Here is a 25,578-nt window from a genome sequence, read left to right as displayed (position 1 = left end):
GGCGATAAAATGGCAAATGCACTTCAATGTTGGCAAGGGTAAAGTGATACACAAAAACTCCAACTTGAAGTATACACTGATGGGAGCTGAGCTGTCGGTGACTGACCAAGAGAGGAATCTTGGGGTCATGGTGGACAGCTCATTGAAAGTGTCGACTCAATGTGCAGCAGCTGTGAAAAAGGCCAATTCCATGCTAGGGATCATTAGGAAGGGGACTGAAAATAAAACGGCTAATATTATAATGCCCTTATTCAAAATTATGGTGTGGCCACACTTGGAGTACTGTACACAATTCTGGTCACCACATCTAAAGGAGGACGTTATAGAAGTAAAAAAGGTGCAGCAGAGGGCAACCAAAATTATCAGGGGTCTAGAACACCTTCCTTATGAGGTAAGGCTACAACACCTGTGGGGTTTTGTTTAGAAAAAAGATGACTGCAGGGAGATATGGGAGAGGTCTATAAAATCATGCAAGATGTGGAGAAAGTTGATAGAAATGTTTCCTCCTCTCACATAACACTAGAACCAGGGGTCATCCCATGAAATTGATTGCCTGGAAATCTAGGGCCAACAAACGGAAGTACTTTTTCACACAACACATAATCAACTTGTGGAATTCTCTGCCACAAGATGTGGTGACAGCCAACAACCTGGATGGCCTTAGGAAGGGTTTGGATAACTTCATGGAGGAGAGGTCTATCAACGGCTACTAGTCGGAGGGCTACAGGCCTCCTCCAGATTCAAAGGCAGGATGCCTCTGAGTACCAGTTGCAGGGGAGTAACAGCAGGAGAGAGGGCATGCCCTCCACTCCTGCCTGTAGGCTTTCAGCGGCATCTGGTGGGCCACTGTGTGAAACAGGATGCTGGACTAGATGGGCCTTGGGCCTGATCCAGCAGGGCTCTTCTTATGTTCCTCCCCGACACATTGTCTTGCTTTTTGACCCCTGGCATCTGTGTGTCTTTCTCTCTCTCTTTGGTATAGGGAGAAGGTCCACAAGGTAGAACCTGGGTGTCGAAAACCTTTATCCCCAAAGAGAGAATAAAGAGTTCTTTGATCTTATTGGAGGCTGTCCTGGAACACAGATTAAAGATGGGAAAGAAAGATTCTGTTGGCCTTGATGCAGCATATGGCCCTGATGCCACCCAGGCTGAGAGTAGTGGGGGATTCTGGGACAGGACCACGCAGAAGATCCTGAGTGGGGACATTGAGAACTCAGATATACAGTACCAACACTTCAGGAAGTTCTGCTATGAGGATGCCAAGAGGCCCTGTGAGATTTGCAACCAGCTGCACAACATTTACCGTCAGTGGCTGATGCCAGAAAAACACATGAAAAATCAGATGCTGGACCTGGTGGTCCTGGAGAGGTTCCTGCCCACCCTACCCCCAGAGATGAAGAGCTGGGTCAGAGAATGTGGAGCGTAGACCAGTTGCCAGGCGGTGGCCCTGGCAGAAGGTTTCCTCCTGAACCAGGCAGAGGAGAAGAAGCAGGAAGAACAACAGGTGAGAGAGCGGTTCATCCTGGGCATTGTAATTGACCTAGGATGCAAGCCAGGTGATCCAGGAAGACGCCACTAGTTGTCCGAGAAGGCAATTGGAGAATCGCCCAAGAAGATGACCCTCCCACCCGACCCCTTCTCAGGCCTTGATCGGCACTGTTCCCGTACTAATCTCTCCCTCTCCCCTGTCTGGGATCTCTTCTTCTGTCTCTCAGATTCCAAGACCGTTGTCAAAAGCAGCTCCAAATTTCTCCAAGGCAGAGAGGGCTCCATTGGATGCCAAGCAGAGGCTCCTGTCCAGGTGGACATTGCAGGATGCTGGCAGAGCTGCCACCTCGCTGGGTAAGGAGGGAAGGGTCGGATGTCTCCTTGGGCTCCCTCATGCTCAAACATCCTCAAAATACATGGGGTGCTTTGATGTTTTTCTGAGCCCATTTGATGAGGATGCTGCCTTGTAGCCTCTTGCAAAATTTTAAATAAAGTTGTGTTTCAGGATTTATGCATCTGAACCTGTTCTTGTAGGGACTGTGGGGAGCTTAAATATAAACTTGTACAAAAACATGAAATGTGTACAAAGAATGAATCATTATTGGAAATGTTCAAATTTCCTGGCTGGCATCCCATCAGCCTCTCCTTCCCGATGACAGCCAAGGGTGGGCAACGGTGTGGACAAGTATTCCCACTTGCTCTCCCACTGCTGGACCCCTGGGGCTACTTGAAGGAGAGGCCCTTTTGACATGCACCCCCTAATATGCACTTGTATGTCCCCTCAATATTTTTTCAGATGTTAGTTCTGATTTTCTATAATGCTGCACTTAGCAGAACTCAAGGAAAGATTGAGAGCAGGAGAGTGTGCCAAGGGGAGAAATTATTTGGGCAGATGAGTGTGGAGGCCGCTCTGCTGTGTTGATCCCTAACCCACCCACCCCTGCAGTTGGAGGATTTGGGCTGCAGGAAAGAGACCTTTCACATGCTTCCCTGCCACCGAAATGCACTTCTGTGTCTCCATCAAAGTCTTTTCTCGTGTTTGTATGGGTTGTCTACAGTGTTGCACTCAATGGAGCTCATGGGAGAGGCTGGGACTAAGAGCTTCCCCAGAGGGGAGGACAGGTTTGGAGCTGGAGTGGCTATGGTCTATGAGAATAACATCTTCCTTACCAGGATCTCTGTCGAAGTGTCTGACCATATTGAATATGTGTACTTAAGTTTGTGGACCATAGTTAGACTGGGACTTTTGTTGGTGTACTGATTACCCCCCTATCCCAAGTGCTCTTGGGACCAATGCATGTTGCATGGATAAGGTTATTGCATCCATTAGGATTCCAAGAAGACTTGGGAGAATTTAGTGTTGATTCTGCTGGTGATTCTGTTGATATCCTGGTGGAGAACTGCAACAAGAAGCAAACCAGGGCAGTAGACATGTTTGCTCCTAAACGTCCTCTTCAAAATTGGCCCCTTGTTCTACGGAAGAACTGTGGGAGCTGAAGTGGCAAGGTAGATGATGAGTGCAAGTGGAGAAAGACTCGAATCTGGCCAATTGCAACATACAAATCTGGCCAGTTGCAACATAGATAGCATTTGAAGACCTATGCTCAGGCAAGGAAGCGATTCTTTTCTGGCTGTATTGCATCTGCAAACTCCTATCTAGAGGTGTTGTTTTGAGTTGTGAGAAGCCTAGTACATGCCCTTCCTCCCTTGAATCAGAATTCGGAACCATCAATTACCCATTGTGATGTTTTAAATGAGCTTTTTGTGGATAAAATATCTCGTATTCAGGCCGATTTAGAGTCAGATGCCACAATTATTGCAGAGTCTAATTCGGAGGTGTCCAGCAACTCCTCTTTTGTGGTTAGGCTGGATCAGTTTCAGTTTGTGACTCCTGATGAGTGGACGAGCTGCTTGGAACTGTACGGCCTACCACCTGTTCTCTTGACCCTTGTCCGTCACGGCTTATACTGTCCGGCTGGGGGGTTGTTGTAGAAGGCCTGGTAGGGATTTTAAATGCTTCTCTGAGGGTGGGAAGGTTGCCTTTCTGTCTTAAGTAGGCAGTCTGTAGTTAGACCTCTTCTGAAGAAGCCTGCATTGGATTCCTCAGAGTTAAGCAACTATAGGCCTGTCTCCCACCAGCGTTCCCTCTAACAGGGATTCCCAGATGTTGCTGACTACAACTCCCAGAATCCCTAGCTGCAATGGCTTTTGCTTGGGTATTATGGAAGTTGTAGTCAACAACATCTGGGAATCCCTGTTAGAGGGAACACTGTCTCCAACCTTCCATGGTAGGGCAAGGTAACTGAGAGGGTGGTAGCCTCCAAGCTTCAGGCAGTCTTGGAGGAAACAGATTATCCAGACCCATTTCAAACTGGTTTTTGGGCAGGCTGTGCGATGGACTGCCTTGGTCAGCCTGATAGATATCTTGAATGGGGAATTGACAGAGGGAGTGTGCCTCTGTTGGTCCTCTTGGATCTCTTGGCGGCTTTGGATACTATCGACCATAGTATCCTTCTGGAGCATCTGCGCAGGTTAAGAGTGGGAGGCACTGCTTTGCTGTGGTTCCGCTCTTACCTTTCAGGCAGATTCTGGATGGTGTCACTTGGAAACTGTTGCTCTTCAAAACGTGAACTTTTATAGAGCGTCCCCCAGGGCTCTATTTTGTCTCCAGTGCTTTTTAATATCTACATGAAACCACTTGGAGAGATCATCACGAGATTTGGTGCAGGGTGTTATCAGTATGCTGATGACATCCAAAACCTTTTTTCCATGTCAACATCAGTTGGAGAATTGTGCACTAAGCCAACATGAAGATTTCTTTTTAACTATACTTGTGGTCTCACTATTTCATTCACCAACATCTTCCCATCACTTTTGTGTGATTTGCAGGTAGTGGAATGACTCTGCCCATGGATTCTCGGCCATCTCTTCTTGCTGATGGAGCGGAAGAGGCTTCAGTGCAACCAGATCAAGTAGGGGAGGGATCACTGGGGGCGGAGGAGGAGGAGAGGGAATGAAGAGATCACCTTTGTCTGCTCCACATGCCCCTGGGTGTGAAAGCATCTCTCTTTCCTTTGGCCTTTGTCAAAACTGCCAGCTAGGAGGGCTGTGAAGGCTTTAATTTGGCTAACTGGGCAAGGAAGAGCCTTTGAAGGGGTTGGCTGTCAAATACTTGGCAGAAGGACAGCAACTGGCCGTCACAGGATAGTGTGTGTTTCAGTGGCAGTTGCTGGTGTCCCCGGGTTGACGGGAGGGCCGGGGGGGGGGGCAGCTGGTACAAATTATTGGTGCCCAGTGGTCCAGAAGGGGGCCCAGGATGTGCATATGTGTGCAGTTCCTGCCACCGCCATGCCACCATAGCGCCATGCCACCTTATTATTATTTGGCCTGAGGTAATACATTTTTGTGGAGTTGTGCAAAAGCTATATAATAAATTTAGTGGCAGTCCTCAGAGGTGGGAAATTTTGAAAGAAAACGGTAGTTCGCTCCACTCCATGTCAAGCACACACTGGTCTGCTAGAGTTGAGAGCGTTAAACCCTTTGCAAAAAAACTTATGGAGATTAAGAAGGCAATCGAGTCAGTGTTGGAATTAAATCTAAATGATAATAATGTGATATATTACATGTGATTTTGATTTGCTCTGCCCTTGCTGGGGGACCCAAACATTTTATTTCACTGGGTCCCGAACCAGCTCTCAGCAGCACTGGGTGTCCCATGCTGTCTGTCTGTCTGTCTCTCTCTCTCTCTCTCTCTCTCAGAACAGTTGAAGCACCTTTGATACAAAGCACCTTCTCCCTCCATTTCTTTTGTATTTGAAGGTTTTTGTGAAACCCCTTTGAAGGTTTTTGTGAAAAGTAGCATATAAAATAATTAATGACCCTGCCGAGGAATCTTTCCTGCCCTTCTCCTACCAGCTTATGTTAACTGTCCATTTGGATTGTGCTAGGAAGGGAAAGAACCCTTATGTGGTCTGTGAGGGAGGAAATGTTTTCTTCTTCTTCTTTTTCCAGGGTCCAGTGACTTTTGAGGAGGTGGCTGTGCATTTCACGGAGGAGGAGTGGGCTCTGCTGGATCCGGACCAAAGAGCCCTGCACAGGGCAGTCATGGAGGAGAATTATGAGACTGTGTCCTCTCTGGGTAAGGCTCCCACTTTTTCACTGAAGGGGAGACTGGAAGAGGAAGAGAGAGATGGGTCTGGTTTGCTGAAGTTGGTGAGAGCAAGGTGCAGATAACTGGGTTTAGTCCACATGTGGGCCAGAGAACCAGTGTGCTATAGCAGCTAGAGTGTTAAAGATCTTGAAGATCTGGGATCAAATACTCCTCGGCGATGCAGTAGGCTTGAGCCTGAAACGTTTCGGAGGCCATTATAGAGGCCTCCGGAATGTTTTGGCGTTCCGGAAGCAGGGGTGTTCCCTTCAGGGCGGGGGAGGGTGCGCTTACCCCTCCCGCTGCATTTCCCCCACCAGCGCTCCATTGGATCAAAGCCCCTCGGGTTGCCCTTATTGGCTGGAAGTGGCCGATAATTCTTTCCTCATAGTCAGATTATTATCTTGAATCCCCTTCACCATCCACGCAATCCTCCATACCTGAGCAAAAAATGAGATCTAGAATTTCCCACGCCTAATCTATATCAGGCCATAGAATTTGAGACCTTCAAATGGAGGCCTCGAAATCCTGTGCCCCATCTGTCAAGCAGGCCAGTAGGGAATACTGAAATCTTGCAGGTTAAGTAGCCAGGACAGAATTCAGCTGTTATGAGCTAAACAGACATGTCAGTGTTGGGACTGTCACTGAAGGGCTGTGAAGAAAAATATTTCCTTTAGGTACGAGGCTCCATGCACCCACACTGAAATGAGGCAGAAATTTCTCTAGGAAGTGAGGAAACTGCATCCAGGCAGACATTTAACAGGTGCATCTCTCCCCAGCTGAATGTCCAGCTGAAAGACCAAGGCAAAGTGCGGGAGCATGGTACCTCATTTCTAAAGCCATCATCCTATATCAGTCTATACAAAGCCTTCACAGCTTATATGGCACGGAAGTTAAGATGGACACCGTAACTTGCAATTTCTATTCTTTTTAGGGCATAAATGAAAATGTAAAGCATCTTAACTCTCCCATTTTAAACCAAAGTTTTTTGGATTACTGACTGCTGTATTTATATTCTGGTCTTCCTCCAAGGAGCCCAGAGCTCTTTGCCCGGTTATGTTTGTCCTCAACAACCCTGTGAAGTAGGTTAGGCTGAGAGAAAAGTGACTGACCCAGAGTCACCCAGTGAGTTTCATGGCTGAGAGGGGGATTTGAACTCGGGTCTCTCCAGTCCTAGTCCAACACTGCACCACATTGGCTCCCTAAGTTGCAAATTCTGTGCTGCCAACACTCCTTGAAACCTGCAGTGCTCATTTCAGTTGAAGGGCAAGGGGGACAAAGTCTGACTGTTGCTGTGGCATGCTGTAGCTGCCACTGGGAGACCTGCCCCTCTGCCTTCCTTACAGCTGTGCTTCCTAGCCCAGAAGATTGCTCAGACATCTGTGTAGTGTGTTGCAATAGTGACAAAGTTCTTGTACTTTATTATTATTTAGATACATACTAAAATGGTTGTTTTTATTTATTTTAGATATGCTAGATAGGTTTAAAACTTCAATCTTTGCTGCTTGTTTTTCTCTTTATGGTGTTCATTTAGATTTCCAAGTTAATATTTCTAAATGTTCATTCTAGATATCTCACTTTCCTCTCTACTGAATTGGAGGGTGCCAAATCATATTTCGCCCAGGGCAAAAAAACCCAACCCATTGCTGGTCCTGGGCTGCCTCCACCCATGTCTCAGTAATACAGAGCAGTCTGGCTGTGTTCTTCTCCCATCAAGAGAACGCATAACTGGACATTGTTCATGGATGTGAGGCCCCTTTACGGTCTCAAACTTGATCAGTTTTCTCTCTTCATTCCAGCAGGTAACAGCTGGGAGAGAGAGGGAAAGCCCCACAGAGAATTGTTGGGAGGTGCTGGAAGGACAGAGACGGAACGTCAAGGAATAAAAACTGAAATCAAACAGAAGAGGAATGGATCTCCTGCTTCTCAACATGGTGAACTGCATACAATCACAATCCAGGGCAAAGTAGAGAAAACTCTTTGTATTTTCAACAGGGGGAGCTTCCGTTCTGAATCCAGCCTTCAACCTCAGTTTAAAATGCATATGGAAGAGAAACCATACAAATGCTTGGAATGTGGGAAAAGCTTCAGCAAGAGAGCAGTTCTCAGTAAACATCAAAAGATTCACAGAGAAGAGAACCCATATAAATGTTTGCAGTGCGGAAAGAGCTTCAGTCACCGCACAAGGCTGACTGCACACCAAAAGATTCACACAGGTGAGAAACTATATAGATGCTCGGAGTGTGGAAAAAGCTTCAGTAAGAACTCAGGCCTGACCATCCACCAAAGGACTCACAGAGGAGAGAAACCATATACATGCTTGGAGTGTGGAAAGGGCTTTAGTCAAAATATAAGCCTGACTTCACACCAAAAGATCCACACTGGAGAAAAACCATATACATGCACAGAGTGTGGAAAGGGTTTCAGTCAGAGGTCAGGCCTGATTTCACACCAAAGGATTCACACAGGAGAGAAACCATATAGATGCTTGGAGTGTGGAAAGGGCTTTAGTCACATGACAGGCCTGACTTCCCACCTAAAGATTCACACAGGAGAAAAACCATATACATGCACAGAGTGCGGAAAGAACTTCTCTCAAACTGACTCCCTCACTTCACACCAAAGGATTCACACGGGAGAAACCATATAGATGTATGGAATGTGGAAAGGGCTTCAGTCTCAGCACAAACTTGACTTCACACAGAAGAAGAACTCACAGAGGAGAGAAGCCATATAGATGCTTGGAGTGTGGAAAAAGCTTTAGTCAAAAGACAAGCCTGATTTCACACCAAAAGATTCACACAGGAGAGAAACCATATAAATGCTTGGAATGTGGAAAGGGCTTTAGTCACATGACAGGCCTGACTTCCCACCTAAAGATTCACACAGGACAAAAACCATATACATGCACAGAGTGCGGAAAGAGCTTCTGTCAAAGTGCACACCTCACTGTACATAAAAAGATTCACACCGGTGAGAAACCATATAGATGCTTGGAGTGTGGAAAGGGCTTTAAAGAAAGAGCAAAACTAAATGTACATCAAAGGATCCACACAGGAGAGAAACCATATACATGCTTGGAGTGTGGAAAGAGCTTCTCTCGAACTGACTCCCTCACTTCACACCAAAGGATTCACACAGGGGAGAAACCATATAGATGTATGGAATGTGGAAAGGGCTTCAGTCTCAGCACAAACTTGACTTCACACAGAAGAAGAACTCACAGAGGAGAGAAACCATATAGATGCTTGGAGTGTGGAAAGAGTTTCTCTCAAACGGACTCCCTCACTTTACACCGAAGGATTCACACAGGAGAAACCTTGTAGATGCTTGGAGTGTGGAATGAGCTTCAGTCACAGCAGAAGCCTGACTTGACACCAAAGAATTCACACAGGAGATAAACCATATACATGTCTGGAGTGTGGAAAAGGCTTCAGTCAAAATTTACATCTCACTTCACATCAAAAGACTCACACAGGTGAGAAACCATATACAGTAGGTGCTTGGAGTGCAGATAGTGCTTCAGTCATAGAGTAAGCCTAATTTCCCATGAAAAGCTTCATGTTGGTGAAACCATATAAATGATTGCAGTGTGGGGAAGAGCTTTGATTGGATGCATTCCCTCATTTCTCACTTATTCAAGTTGTAAAATAATTCCTGGGAAAGAGCTACATTAATCTGCTTTGTGGGGGAAAGAGCCAAAAGCACGCCTGCCCTAAAAGCTTAGATTCTTAAGGCATAAGTTTTTGTGGGGTGCATCTGACAAAAAAATGGACTTTGCTTATGAAGGCAGTTTTCTCTTCGGTGCAAGCTCAGCATTGAAGCATACATCCAGACATCTTCTCTTCAAAAGTGGTCACAGCATCAATATTACCCACTGGTGTTCACCCACTCTTGTTAGATGTTTTTTAGACTTCTTATCCCTTCTCTCTTTTTTTAAGGAAAGCATGTGGACCCCAGAAAGGCAGTTCCCCTCTCTCTACCACAAGTTAGCAGCATAATACTTTGTTTCGGTGCCTGTGTCCTTACGCTGTGGTGACCATATTCTCCTCAGACTTCTTCTCTAAAACACCTTTCAGGTTTAGCAACTAGAGTTCAGAGTAGTTTTTTGACGACCTGCAGAATAGTTGTCTGGAGGAAACCTTCCCCCACTCTGCCCAACGAGGGAAAGATGGAGCCGTGCCAGAGGCATTGCTAGATGCCGAAAAGACCTGGTGCGAGGGGCTGGCTCCGGCCCCTGGCCACCCTTCCCATTTGGATAGTTAACTCTTTTTACGCCCCCTGGAGGAATGAAAAACTCTCTTCTAGTTCCTGAAGCCGTTAACAGCCGGGACCTCTTTGTTATAGGAGTGTTTGCTGTTGTGCAGTCTTTCAAATGTGAAGCATTTTTTTTGTGATGGGGTGGTGAACATTTTTGCTTTTGCAGAACTTCCCACCTCCTGGGCCATCATGACCACCACCTCCAGCCAGGCAGCTGGACTGCTACTGGGCAGGAGGGGCTGTTCACCACCAACACACTATAATCATCAGCTGGATTGCTTCTGGGTGCAATGGCCGCCCTCCAGCCCCGCCACAGGAGAGAGGTGGGAGCATGGGTGAGAACTTCTCACAAAACTTGGACTCAAGCTTTCCCCATGGTGCAGTTAATTACCAGTTGGAAAGGGCCATGGTGATGGCCACTAGCCTAGCTAGTTTTAAAAGGTTAGGCAGGGTCATGGAGGACAAGCCTCTCAGTGCCTGCTGCTCTTGGTGGATGAATCCTGCCTCTACTCAGGAGGCCCCTGAATGCCAGTTTCAGGAGATGAACAACAGTGGGAGACGAGTATTTGCCTCCGCCTCCTGCTTGTGGACTTCCCAGAGGCATCTGGTGGCAGAAAGGGTGCTGAGAAACAGATGTGCCCTTGGCCTGATCCAGCTGGGATCTTTTCATGTTAAGCGCAAGGCAGCTGCGTCTGCTCAGAACTTGTGAGCGGCTGAGTGCCATTCCCTAGAGGAGGGGATTATTGCCGCATTTACTCAAACCGGCTTCTCACGACCAATTGGAAGGAGAGGAGGTGGGGCTCTCCAGACAGGGAGAGGGCGAAAGGGGGAGCTGGGCAGCTGGTGTGGGGAGAGGCCAGGGAGTGTAGCAGGGTGCACCGGGAAAGTGCCCTGCTGCCCGGTGGGCCAGTTCGAGCCTGTAGTGTGTCCTAGACACAACAAATTGGTGACGAAGAGATAGAGTCCACAAAGTCCTCTATAGTAAGCAGTCTCATAAAATAATACAGCCATCAGGAGCTGAGCAAGCAGTCAGTCAAGCCAAAGCAAGACTCCTCTCTCATTGCTCTCTGCTCTCTTTTATACATTAGATACACTGATCCCTTTCCGATGGTTCTCATATTCAGCTCCTTAAAGGAACAGTAATTTAAACACCACACTCAGGCAGCCATAGAATCAGGGTATTTGAAGGGAGCTGAGAATGTGGAAGAGCAACGGAAAGCCCTCCTGGGTCACCTCCAAAATGTCAATCAAACAAAGGACTCTTTCTCTTCTTGGGAATCAGTGAGCTCATTGGAAATAATAGAAGAGAGTACAGGAGTACAGGGATCCTCTTTGTGAGTTGGTAACAGCTTCTGAAGAACAGAGACATTCAAAGGAGGTCTCAAATGAAAGGAGAGACTCTCTTCTCTCAGAAACGAGGCACAGAGGTGCTCTTATCACTGGACTTCAGGGCCGAGGTCCAGGGCCTCCACAGCCCCTGGTCCTCTGCAAATCCTCTTTAGTCTGTCCTGGGTGGTGTGGTTGCCCGGCAGAGCATGATGATGCTTAATTTGCAGGGGAGGGGGGCCTCCAAAGGCCTTTAGGTCCAGGCTCCAAAATGACCTAGGTGCACCTCTGACTAGGCAGGGAGAGGTTGTCCCCAATGCCCAAGAAATGCCAGGAACTTTCAAAAGTGAGTTGAGATAAAAAGTAGGATTGGTTCCTAAACAGCATTTTATTGAAGGGGCAACGGAGATAAAGCAATTAGTCAGGGGTGTAGCTAGAATTGAGTGGATGGGTTCAAAGAATCTGGGAGCCCCAGCTCCACCCCTCCATATTTTCTTCATTATCTCCCTCACTCTGAGAGACCGAGGAGCAAACACAGGCTCTCTCTCCCCTAGCTGTGCCCCAGCAATTAGTTGAGATCAGTGTGATGTTTTTGATTATTCCATTCCTTGACCCAGGCCAGCGTTTAAAGGGTGCTTTACTTACTTTTAGTCCAGTCCTGGAGTGAAGGCGGGCCTAACAAACAACCACCAGCAGCAAGGGCATTGAATAGCAGTCTGCGCTTGCCTGGCTTAATATAATTCCTGGCTTAACGGGATATTACGTAAGAACAGCCCTGCTAGATCAGGCCCAAGGCCTATGTAGTCCACCATCCTGTTTCACACAGTGGCCCATTAAGAATATTCCATTATTCTAAATGTAATAACAATATTGCCTTCTCTTTGCGTGCTATAACTCTTTGTATGAATATGAATATTTATATGCCGCCCTCTAGATTTTACAATCAGTACAAGTCCATTTCACACTCAAATTTGTTTGTTTGATTGTTTGTTTGATTCGATATCTATACCACCCTTCCAAAAATGGCTCGGGGTGGTTTACACAGAGAAATAACAAATAAATAAGATGGCTCCCTGTCCTCAAAGGGCTCACAATCTAAAAAGAAACATAAGATAGATGCCAGCAACAGTCACTGGAAGTATTGTGCTGGGGGTGGATAGGGCCAGTTCAAGCAGCACCAAATATAGCAACAATGATCTATTAATTTTTAAAAGCGTACTTTGTTCCTTTAACAACAAAATAAATTACCTCTACAGGGAATAATTCCACACAGCGTGCTTTTTAAAGAATAGACCCTTTCCCTGCTTCCCATTCTATAAAAACAAAAACAAATACTTTGCTTGTCCTTTTAATTACAACTAGCTGAACCCGCACAGAGCATCTGTGCAGTCGTTCACTTCCTTTTGGGGGTTAGTTGGGAGAATTTGTTTGGCAGGTCCTCCCACAGCTCTCTCACTCGCTCTGTCCCCCCCACAACAGCTCTCTCGCTCTGCCCCCCCACCTCTCTCGCTCGCTCTGTCTCTCTCCCCTCTGCGCGTCTCTCTCTCTCGCTGTGTCTCTCCCCCCGCGCCGCTCCCGCTCGCGCGCGCTCCCCCCCCCGCCACTCCTGCTCGCGCGCGCTCCCCCTGATTTTTTGCTGTCAAGGGACATGATGTGACTTTCACAGACCACAAAAACAAGCTGAAAAAGATCTGCAGAACATGTAGATGGAATTCCCCATCCTCCTAGCTCTAAATATTTCCAAGTTAGGGTAATATTTCTCTGTGTGTGTGTGTGCGTGTGTGTGCGTGTGTGTGTGTGTGTGTGTGTGTGTGTGTGTGTGTGTGTGTGTGTAAAAAAGTATATACATACATGGAGAGGCTGTAATATGATATGCACAGGAGTGAAAGAAAGGGTATGCTAAGAATTGTTTGCTTTCATCCTGTCCTTACAGTTTTTCTGCCGCAAAGATATACGGGGGAGGGGGCAAACCAAGAAGAGGGGGGGCCATGTTAATTTTTGTCCCCAGGCCCACTTCAGCCTTGCTACGCCCTTGTAGATCCACAGAAGGCTCACCATTTCAGCTCTATACTCATTTCAGCTCTATACTCCATCGTCTGCACCCTTAGTGAACTGCAAGTGTACAACATGCTAGTTAACACACAATGAAGCTGTGAAATATCGGGGGTGGGGGGGACCTGTTTGAAATTAAAAATCAATTTTAAAAGACATCAATGTGTAAGTGATGGAATCCAAATGTGTGCTATAACCCCATGGACAGGATAATTAACATACTACGAGATCCACATACAGCATTTTGGTTTTATTAGTATACAGATTGTTACACTGAGAAGTGTGGCATCTGCAGACAGAGTATTCAAAGGAAAGGTATTAGCCTCTAAGCAATAATACAAGTGTGTAGCACCTCCACACAAACACAAAGACTTCTCTTCAGGGTAGCTTTGATGTGGTCTTCTTCCTGGTGGGTAGCTCTTGTTGCTCATGTCAGAATATGGCAGATGGGCCGTTGCAGTAGCATGCTCTGGGAATGTGGGTGACCACCTCTTTCATTCATGTTTGTTTAGAACAACAAAACAAACAACAATCACAATGATTAAAGCAATGACTCCAATGATAATCCCGATAATATTCAGCATACGGGCAGTGCGGGAATATCTGTATGCGCGATCCACGTCTCCTACGCTTGCGACATTCTGCACCTGGATGAGGGAAATGGAAAAGTTGGAGTTCACTATAAGTTGGGATTAGAGGAGGGTCAAACACCACTGAAGTTGCAAACATGGTGGGCTTCAGGGGGCAGCACAGCAAGCAGCTGTTGAGGCCCTAAGAAGACTTGTCGAAGGAAGCCATGGAAGCTGGATAAAACCAACCACCAAAGGGAACTTCCAATCCCAGGTCAATAGCAGCCGGATAAGGATCTGATCTGCCTCAAGGTTGCTGGCGGGGAGAGTAACCCCCCCTCTCCCCAACATGGTCTCAATCCAGATTCGGTCTCGGTCTGACAACTGTTTACAAAACAACCAGGCATTCATCTGCTAAGCATGCAGTAAACATCTAGTTTAATGAGCGTTTCTGGCTCCCCTGGTGTATTGTTGCTACACCAGAGTTCATGGCCCTTTACAGAACATAAGTGAGAATAGCTTTCATCCAAATAGTTTTTTTTGCATGAAGTATTACTTCATCAACCTTCCTTTTGCATGCAAGACTAAGCTTCTTAATAAACTGTCCCCCCAAAAGTCTACACTTGATGTGGGGGGGGGGGAGACTAAGAGGCTCCAAAGAGGTTTTCTTTAAAAACAGGATGGCCTTCTAATTGGGCCTGTCTTATAATGTAGAATTATAAGTCTCAAAACTTGCAACTACATCTGCTGGGAACACAACACACCAGGAAGATTCCTTCAAGGTAAAGGATATGGATAGAAAATCAACTTACAATTAAGGTATCGAACAACAAGTGCTGATCAGTTGGCTGCATGGTACCTACTGAAAGCCAAAGTCCAAATCTACACACACACACACACACACACACACACCTGCAACTTCAATATTTTGCAATGAAACACTGATTCATTGCAAAATGCCATACCAGAATTGGTTCAATTGGGAGACGTCCCCGAATCGAATAAATATACCAAGTTGACCAAGTCTCATAGTGTGGAACACAAGCCACCAGCAGCGGCTCAACAGGGGGGCAGGGGCAGCCAAAGCAGGCAGCAGAGTGGCTTCTCTCTCTCATCTATCTATCTATCTCCTGCTCCACCCAAGAGCCAGGCTGCCAGCAGGCTGGCCATTCATCAGGTAGAGCTGTGCAGTTAACCTGACAAATAGCTTTTTAAAATGAATTTTTTATGAATTTTTGAAAATCATTTTTATTTTTTCCTCATAGGTTATAATGGGACTCAAACCAGCCCATTATTCCCTATTGTGTAGCCCTCTTTGCACTAGACCACCACTCACTCTTGGGCCACCCCAGCACCCCACAAGTGGCTTTAGGGTTTTTCTCCATAGGGAAGAATGGAGGTTTCATCAGCCCCATAACTGCACTTGGGGGGTGCTGGGGTGGCCCAGAGCAAGGGTGCCAACCACCTCCATGGGTTGCTAAGCCATGGGGTACTGGGTTTTGTTGTTTCTGAAGTGTTCTGAGTGTAGATTCTTTGGTAGCATATAAGATTTTCAATGACAAACCATGAATCCACTCTCATCTGCTAACCTTAAAGACACATAAACTTCAAAAATCACTTAAAAATCAGCCCTTTGCCCAGTTCCTTTCAAATAATTCTGATAGCTACCTGGCCCCCCTTGGGCACTACCACCCACCACACTCTGCTCTAGGCCACCCCTTTCCTCCCGACGTGAAGCTATACATTTGCTGACACCTCCATGCTTCTTTATGGAGAAAAACCTTAAAGTTGCATAAACTTCAAAAATAACTTAAAAATCAGCCTTTTGCCCAATTCCTTTCAAATAATTCTGATAGCTTCCTTGCCCACCTCGGGTACTACCACCCACCACACTCCACTCCAGGACACCCCTTTCTCCCCGACGTGAAGCTATACATTTGCTGCAATCCTCATTATTCTCTATGAGGAATTCCAAAATAATTTTAAAATTCACCAATAATCAGAGGAGTGTCCGATTGCCTTAGAACTTTGTGGATAGTAGGCACCCCTGGTTGTCTACCACCCACCCCAATTTTGTGCCCCTAGGTGCTCCATAATATGAGATATGGGCTAGTTCGGGCCCCATTATACCCTATGAGAAAAATAATAAAAAATATTTCAAATATTCATAAAAAATCATAGGGGTGTCCAATTGCTTCGGGGTTTGCGTGGGTGTTGGCATCCATGGGTGCTCCACAATAGGGAATAATGGGCTGGTTCAAATCCCATTATACCCTATGAGAAAAAATAAAAATAATTTTCAAAAATTCATAAAAAGTTGTACAAGTGTCCGATTGCTTTGGGGTTTGGGTGGCAGGTACCCCTGGGTGCCAGCTACTATCCTACCAATTTTTGGGTGTCCAAACCATTTTGAACCGGATAGAAACAGTTCAAAATGGTTCAAATTCAAACCGAACCAGGGAGAGGTTCGAGCAAAACCAAAACCGAACCACCCCCTCCTGGTTCTAACCTGGTTCGAATTCGAACTGAACCGGGCAAACCGGTTTTGTGCACATCCCTACTGTCCACCCCGCTGCCCAACTGACTCCCTAACTGAGCTGACAGAGCTGGTCGCAGAGTTGGTGTTGCAGTCTCCTAGACTTTTGGTGCTGGGGGACCTCAATGTCCACTTTAGGGTTCGCTTGTCTGGTGTGGCTCAGGAGTTCATAGCGGCCATGACAACTATGGGCCTATCCCAATTAGTTTCTGAACCATCTCATGTTGCCGGCCATGCACTCGATTTGGTCTTTTGTTCAGATCAGGGGGGTGTTCCGTGGGTGGGGGATCCAGTGGTTTCCCCATTGTTATGGACGGACCACTACCTGGTTAAGGTTGGTCTCACATCTGCAATCCACCCCTGCAGGGGTGGTGGACCTATTAGGATGGTCCATCCAAAAAGGCTGCTGGACCCAGTGGGATTTCAAAAGGCCTTGGAGGATTTTGACGTTGGTGTGGCCAGTGATTCTGTAGATGCTCAGATAGGAACCTGGAACAGGGAACTCAACACAGCAGTAGACACGATTGCTCCTAAGCGTCCCTTCCGACCTGCTGCAAAAATGGCCCCTTGGTATACTGAGGAGCTGTGGGGGCTGAAGCGGTTGAGTAGGCGACTAGAGCACAAGTGGAGGGGAACTCGGCTTGAATCTGACAGGATTCAGCATGTGACCCATTTGAAGGCTTATGCGGTGGCAGGGTGCGCAGCAAAAAATATATTCTGGTCTGCATGCATTGTGGCTGCAGGTTCACGCTCGGCGGAGCTATCCAGGGTTGTGAGGAGTTTGGTTTCTGCTCCTTCTACTTCCAATCAGTCCCCGGAGTTGCTCTGCTGTGATGCCTTTAATGGGTTCTTTGCAAATAAGATCCCCTGTATTCGGGCTGATTTGGACTCCACTATCTCTGCAAGGTCTATGGAGGAGGTGTCCAGCAATCCCTCTTGCAGTATTAGATCGGATCAGTTTCAATCTGTGACTCCTGAGGATGTGGACAAGCTGCTTGGGGCGGTGTGGCCTACCACCTGTTCTCTGGATCCTTGCCTGACTTGGCTGCTTCTGTCTAGCAGGGAGATTGTTGGAGGTGGCCTAGTTAATATTGTAAATGCATCGCTGAGGGAGGGTAGAGTGCCCCCCTGCCTGAAGGAGGCAATGGTTAGACCACTCTTAAAGAAGCCTTCCCTGGACCCCTTAGCGATGGACAGCTACAGGCCAATCTCCAATCTCCCTTGGTTGGGCAAGGTGATTGAGAGGGTGGTGGCCAACCAGCTCCAGGCAGTCTTGGAGGAAACTGATTATCTAGACCCATTTCAAACTGGCTTTAGAGCTGGCTATGGGGTTGAGACAGCCTTGGTCGGCCTGACGGATGACCTTTACTGGGGAAACGACAGAGGGAGTGTGACTCTGCTGGTTCTTCTGGATCTCTTGGTGGCGTTCGATACCATTGACCATGGTATCCTTCCGGATCGCCTGGGGGAGTTGGGGATAGGGGGTACTGCTTTGCAGTGGTTCTGTTCCTATCTCTCAGGTAGATTCCAGATGGTGGAGCTTGGTGACAGTTGCTCCTCAAAACAGGAGCTGTTATATGGAGTCCCTCAGGGCTCCATTCTGTCACCAATGCTTTTTAACATCTACATGAAACCTCTGGGTGAGGTCATCAAGAGGTTTGGTGCTGGGTGTTATCAGTATGCTGATGAGACCCAAATCTACTTCTTTTCATCTTCAGGAAATGGCACTCATTCTCTAAATGCCTGCCTACAGGCCGTAATGGGCTGGATGAGGGATAACAAACTGAAGCTGAATCCAAGCAAGATGGAGGTGCTCATTGTGGGGGCTCAGAATCTGAGGGGTGAGTTAGATCTCCCTGTGCTTGATGGGGTTACATTCCCCCAGAAGGAGCAGGTGCGCAGCTTGGGAGTACTTCTGGACCCAGGCCTCACCCTGGTATCTCAAGTGGAGGCCATGGCCAGGAGTGCTTTCTATCAGCTTCGGCCGATTCAACAGCTGCGCCCATTCCTCGAAGAGGATGACCTCAAAACAGTGGTGCATCAGCTGCTAACCTCCTGGCTTGACTATTGCAATGCGCTCTACGTGGGGCTGCCTTTGTACGTAGTCCGGAAACTTCAGTTAGTTCAGAATGCGGCAGCCAGATTGGTCTCTGGGGCAACCCGGAGAGACCATATGATGCCTGTTTTGAAACAGTTACACTGGCTGCCGATATGTTTCCGGGCAAAATACAAAGTGCTGGTTATTACCTTTAAAGCCCCGAACAGCTTGGGTCTGAGATATCTTAGAGAGTGCTTTCTTTTACATGATCCCCACTGCACATTAAGGTCATCTGGGGAGGTCCGTCTCCAGTTACCACCGGTTCATTTGGTGGCGACTCGGAGGCAGGCCTTCTCTGTAGCTGCACCGGGGCTCTGGAATGCGCTCCCGGCAGAAATCCACAATCTTAATTCCTTACTGACTTTCAAGAGAGCCCTTAAAACCCATCTGTTTGGCCTGGCCTTTCAGGGTTTTTAATTAGTTTTAATTGTTTTAATGTTAACCTGGTTTTCAGCATTTTAATTGTTTTGATAGTTTAAGTGTTCTTTAGATGTTTTTAAATTGGTGTTTGTATTTCTGTTTTAATTGTTTTTAATGATTTCTGTTTTTTAATTGTAAACCGCCCTGAGCCAGCTTGGAAGGGCGGTATAAAAATCGAATAACTAACTAACTAACTAAATAAATAAATAAATAGCTCAGTACTGTCTTCACAGACTGGCAGCGGCTTCTCCAAGGTGGCAGGCAGGAATCTCTCTCAGCCCTTTCTTGAAGAAGCCAGGGAGGAAACTTGAACCCTTCTGCTTTTCCCAGAGCAGCTCCATCCCCTAAGGGGAATATCTTACAGTGCTCACACTTCTAGTCTCCCATTCATATGCAACCAGGGCAGACCCTGCTTAGCTAAGGGGACAAGTCATCCTTGCTACCATAAGACCAGTTCAAAGAACCTGGGCCACCAATCAAAAGGGCCACTGGAGCCCCTGTTGCGCATGATGTCACGTGCAAAGGGGGTGTGGCCTGATTGGCAGAAGGCCCACCCCAGTCCTCCCCCTCTCTTTTCCAGGCAGCAAGCGCTGCCTGGAAATGAGAAGGGGAAAGCTCTCTCGGGGCTCTCTGGAGACCAAGCGATGGCCCCAGGTGTGCAACATCATGCACACTGGACGTCACTAGCAGGGCGGAACATAAGCCGCCATTCAGCTGGCTCCACCACTGAGTGTCTATACATTGCTTTTTGAATCTTGACTTGTCTTTGTTTTCTCTTTAGCTTAGTAGGAAACAATCACGACACGCAGACTTCCATCGCAAGCCTTCTCACTCCCACCAGTGGTGCTGCTGCTATGAAAAGGTATGTGATAATGAGAAGGCTTGCTATGAACGTCAGCGTGTCGTGACTGCTTTTCCCCCTACCACACTGCTTTTCATGACATTAGATTTTGCCAGTTGACATCTTCAACAGAAAGAATTTGGTGGTGCAGATGTGTAGAGGGTACTCGTGGAGCTTGAGAGGTAATAAAAGGGGGGTGTTGCTGGTGGAAATTGTTTTGTCCAGGGGCGTAACTACGGGGGGGGGGGGGGCAGGCAGGGCACGTGCCCTGGGCGCCACTTGGTAGGGGGCGCCAAAAAGTGCCCCTGCCGATCCCCTGCCTTGGCCCTTTCCCGAAAATTTTCAAAAAAAAAATTTTTTTTGAGCTGCAGCAGCAGTCCATGGCGCAAAGTGCAGTCCGCACAGACCGCGTGTGGCGCCCCCCCCGGTCCTGGCGGCCTCCCCCATTGCTCGGCTCCGGCGCTGGGCGCCGCAGCGCGGGCACCTGAAGTCAGTGCCTGCCAGTGCTTGAGATCTCAAGTCCGGGCACATGGTTGTTGCAGCCCTTTGGGGCTGGCGCCAGCGGCACACCCCATGTGGCCAGGAGCAAGAGCCGAGAGAGGAGGAGACAAAGTCCAGGATGCAGCAGCAGGAGTGCCGTTGCGGCTGCTTCCAGTGGGGCTGACTGAGTTGGAAGACTGAGCCGAGAGTGAGAGGAGCTGATTGTGCAAGCACCTGGATGAGTCAGTATATAGCTTCACTGCTTGCAAGTACTAAGAAAGAATGGAGTGGAAAGCATGGCGGGGGGTGTCTTAAAGGGGGAGGCGAGTGTGATTTGTTTGGTGGCCAGAGCCAATAGAGAGCTTAGACTGTGATAGCAAAGCCAGCCTGAGCTCCTTCCTTGCAAAGCCAGGCACCGCACAGATGCTTGTTGCTTTGGCTTTTCCTCCCGCCCCTTCCCCAGTCGCCAATCTTCCGAGCAGGAGACTGCTGCAAGGAGGCTGGCTAATTTCTCAGGTTGGTGCTTGGTTTGTTTCTCCTGGGGTGAAGTGGAAGAGGAGCGTCCTTTTCCCTGGCTCTGCACACGGAGGTTTCCCCTCCCGCCCCTTCCCCAATCTCCAATCTTCTGTGCAGGGATCTGGAGGCTGGCTTCTTTTGCAGGCTGGTGCTTAGTTTGTTTCTCACCCCAGGGGTGGAGTGGAAGAGGAACTGTTTCCCTTGCTCTGCACACAGAGGCTTTTCCTCCCGCCCCTTCCCCTATCTCCAGTCTTCTGAGCAGGGGGCTGCAAGGAGGCTGGCTGCTTTCTCAGGTTGGTACTTGGTTTGTTTCCCCTGGGGTGGAATTGGAGGAACCTCCTTTTCCCTTGCTCTGCACACAAAGGCTTTCCCTCCTGCCCCTTCCCCAGTCTCCAATCTTCCGAGCAGGATGCAATCCACCCAAGTCCTTGAATGAGCAAAAAGGGAAGAAATAATACAACTACAGCAGCAGGCAGGGTGTGGCTGAGGAGAACAGCCTGCCCCCCCTTTCCCTACTAAGTTGGTGCCATGCAAGGTTCTTCCTCCTCTATTAAACTACTGAAATTGTTCCCATCATTCATCCTCGTCTCGAAAGGCACCACTTGCTACTTTTCTTCTGTTGTCAAAAGCACAAAGACAGAGCTGGGCAAAACAGTGGAATATATATGTCTGCAATAGAGTTGAGAGAGGTACTGACATACGTGTGTGTGTGCGCTTGCTCATGCTCTCTATTTCTCACACACAGAGTATTAATTGAGAACTAGGGGGGAAATCCAAACAATTTCTGAACCGAGCACACTTAGAAGCCTTGCTGAATTCTAACAATTTTAATCTAAATGCACAGTTAGCAAATACTTACAAAAGTTAAGTATAGTTAGATCTGCATCCTGCATCAGAGTCACAAATCCAGATCAGCCCTATAATCTAACCACGTTTTAACTGCAGGGATTGAAAAAGTTAAGGGAGGGGGAGATGGGTGTGTGTGGAACCTTGCTATGCAATGCATGCTAATTTAATTATGTGCCATCATCAAAATGGATTAGCTGTTTCAGCCCATCAGGAAAGTCTAAACCTTCTTAGTGATTACTTAAACATAGTGCTGCCAAGCAGTTTGTAAATAAAACTAGCAGCCCTTGGAAATTAATTGTAGGATGGGGCAGGGGGAGAAAGTATATACTTCTAAGTATATACCTGCCTGCTGCTGTAGTTGTATTTAGAAGCCGCCCAGAGACGGGGTATAAATTTAAATAATAATAATAATAATAATAATAATAATAATAATAATAATAATAATAATAAACATTTAGAGGATCAAGTGAGTCCTTTTATGTTCACTAAAAAAAATTGCAAATACAAAAAGGGAAATTTCCTTACAATTATGAATTATGATTCCATGTGGTTTCTTCCATGACGTGGAAGAAACCACATGAAATCGTAATTCATAATTGTAAGGAAATTTACTTTAAGTTGCTTGCATAGATATAGGAACAGCTTAGTAAAAGCTAAAATCCACATGCTGGATGAGAAAGCTGAGTTATATGCTTGGATGGAGAGCCAGCATGGTGTAGTGGTTAGAGTGCTGGACTAGGACCAGGGAGACCCGAGTTCAAATCCCCATTCAGCCATGATACTAGCTGGGTGACTCTGGGCCAGTCACTTCTCTCTCAGCCTAACCTACTTCACAGGGTTGTTGTGAGAAGAAACTTAAGTATGGAGTACACCACTCTGGGCTCCTTGGAGGAAGAGCGGGATATAAAATGTAATAAATACAGGTAAATAAAATAATAAATGGAGAGAGTGAAGTCAGTATGTGTGTGCTGGTATGCAGGAATTGATTAACCTATCAATCCCACCGACCACCCACCCCCTCTACTATTTGCTGAGTAACAATAACAACTGAATAACGAATTATATTTCCTGCCAACCAAAAAAGTTAAAATGCCATTATTCATATAGTTGAATCTACTCACACAGGCAGACTGAAGGTTAAACATGTCAGCTCAACATTACCATCACATAGCAAAATGTTTTTGTGAAAGCAACCCCACATGACATTTTCAAGGGCATAATAACCCATATTACATTGTCAAGTTGTTTCATGAGGCACATTTATTGTGTTAATGATGGGTCAACTCCTGGAAACACCTGTGCTTCAAATGTGGTCAAATCAGTCCCCAGTTATTCAAAATATTAAGTCTATAACTGAAATAAAGAGTTAAAAAATACTGATGAACTACAGTTAAATCCAAATACTTAATGGTTTAACTCCATGATCTTCTCTCTCACACAGAGTGTGGTTTGGAGAAAATAAGAACACATCACAACTCCTTTTTCTTTTTAATACAAACAGCAGCAACGCATGAGAGAGAAGATTCCACCTCTCCCCTAACTCAAACTAGCTAAACTTCCCCATGTGTGGTATAAAATCTGATCCTTAATGAGACAACTGATGCCATGCAATCATCACATGTTTAATCTCTTGGGGGGGCGCAATGTCAGTGCTTGCCCTAGGCACCATTTCCCCTAGTTACGCCTCTGGTTTTGTCTCCCCCTCATCCAGCCCCCTGCCTACCATGCGCACACCTAAGCAGATACAGACCTCACAATGTTGTTTGCACAAAGGAGCCCAGGTTTTCTTTAGTGATTGACAGAGTACCGTAGAAGTCTATAGGAGGAGAGCTAGTCCTGTCTATGGAAGCTAAGACCTCTTTGCTAAGCAGGGTCTGCCGTGGTTAGCATTTGAATGTGAGACTACATGTGAGCATCGTAAGATATTCCCCTTAGGGGATGGGGCCAATCTGGGAAGAGCATCTGCATGCCTGAGGTTGCAAGTTCCCTCCTTGGAATCTTCAAGATAAGGCTGAGAGAGACTCCTGCCTGTAACCTTGGAGAAGCTGCTGCCAGTCTGTGTAAACAATACCGAGCTAGTAGTCTGACTCCGTATAAGGTAGGGATGTGCATTTCGATTAGAGTACAAAATGTTTTGTGTCCAGAAATGGCACTTTCGGATGTTTTGTACACCTGCCGAAAATGAAAAATGTCTCAATGAAGATTTTTGTAACCGAGTCGAAATGACCCCATTTTGGAAATGAAGCTTTGTAAATTTCGGACCGGTTTTGCAATCGCTATCAAAAGTCTCCCACTCCCAGCCTTTAGTTCTTCTGATGTCTGTTTGAATTTCCCGCCCTACAGGACTGATTGGCAGGTGCAAGCAGGCTAGATGCAGCAGGGAGGAGTTTCCGGAGCAGCAGGGACACAGACTCAAGGAGCTTGCCGGCCCGAGAGCTCCTTGCTTGTGCGGGTGGCGGTGCGGCAGCAGCAGGCACGGCAGGAGTAGCGGTGGACATGGCTGCGGCTGCAGAGAAGAAGGCGGATGGCGAGGTGAGAAGAGCCACGGGCCCTAGCAGAAGAGGCAGGAGGAGGAGGCAGGCGGGTAGGCAAAAATGACAGAGAGGGAAGGAGGGAGCTCAGAGCCGGGGAGAGAAAGCGCTGCCGGGGGGCAGGTAGGGAAGGCTGCCGATGGCGGGAAGAGGAAGGTGGGAAGAGGACGGAGATAGACTGGGAAGCACAAGAGACTGGGCAACTATTAGTGCATCTTTGTTCGGGGAACAGACTGTGGCGGAAGGGAGGGGGGAAGCAGCAGGGAGATTGGCACCCCAAAATCCAGATTTGGTTTCGGAGCAAGTCGGCTCCGAAACCGAAAATTGGGGGTTTCGGGAGGGTTGCTTTCAGACCCTCTCAGAATTGGGGCGGGCTTCGGATTTGGCCAAAGCCGAAAAAGAAAAACTCCAAAATGCACAACCCTAGTATAAGACAGCTTTGTATGTACTACTTTTTCATTGCTAACCTACCTCACAGGGTTGTTGTGAGGAGAAACATAACTATGTACCCTGCTCTGGGCTCCTTAGAAGAAGAGCAGAATATAAATTAAATAAATAAATAAATAAATAAATAAATAAATAAATAAATAGCATTTCTTTTGCAGATTGGACAGCAGCCAATGGATGCTATACATCAACCAAAGAAAGAGCAATTGTTACCACAGTCCATTCACTATCAACCATTGTTTGTAAAAGCTCTTTGTTTCCTACCAAGCTGAAGCAAAACAATTGCTACAGGCAGGCTTTCATAGCAAATCCTCTCACGCACATACCTTTGCATATCACACACACAGATTTTCCGTCCATTAAACTTCACCACTTTGATAGCGAATTGTATAATCCAGGCCTACAAATAAGTATATAAAAGTATGTATCAAAGTATAATTCAGGAAAGTTGGGTCATATCCCTAATGGAGTATAGAGTCAGCAGATTATTCAGAGTTGAGACGCCTCTCGGTAACAGAGGACAAAGTCAAGAGCGGGAGGCCCCCTCTCAAGAATATGGGTTGAGAAGCCCACCAGAGATAACAGGTACCAGGAGTGGTCAAACACAGGCCATTAGCTAAATTCCTCAGTCAGCAGAAAGAGGGTCTTGCTGGTACGAAGAGATACCATAGGGATTAAAGTTGTCATAAAAGCCAGGTAGTAACTCATCTTCTCAGGCTCTAGATGGCACCTCTGGAATATGTAAGTTTAATATCTAATAACGTGTATTAATCGCCTTGTTGATATGCTTGTATGTTTGAGACCTATAAAAACTAGCCAACTGTATGGCTTGGGCGCGCAGTATCAGCCAGATGCTCTCTGATGATACTAGTGCCTTTCATGACATGAAATAAAAGCTTTTTTTGAGCAACGCACCCTTGTTGTTTGACTCCATTCAGTTAGACAGCAAGTATATCGGCGAGAATTGAGCCTAATCCTCTTTGGTTCTGGCAAGACGCCCCATTCCCTATCCACGATA

General features: G+C 46.9%; 1 pseudogene; it reads left to right on the top strand.

Annotated features, from left to right (window-relative positions):
• LOC128343905 (zinc finger protein 850-like) overlaps positions 1–12,258 on the top strand; it is a 43,624-nt pseudogene extending 31,366 nt beyond the window's left edge.
• Positions 12,259–25,578: the final 13,320 nt, after the last annotated feature.

This window comes from Hemicordylus capensis, chromosome 2, assembly GCF_027244095.1.
Source record: "Hemicordylus capensis ecotype Gifberg chromosome 2, rHemCap1.1.pri, whole genome shotgun sequence".
NCBI classification, from domain to species: domain Eukaryota; kingdom Metazoa; phylum Chordata; class Lepidosauria; order Squamata; family Cordylidae; genus Hemicordylus; species Hemicordylus capensis.
The sequence above is the reverse complement of the archived record's forward strand: the minus strand, read 5'-3'. Positions and strand labels throughout refer to the sequence as shown.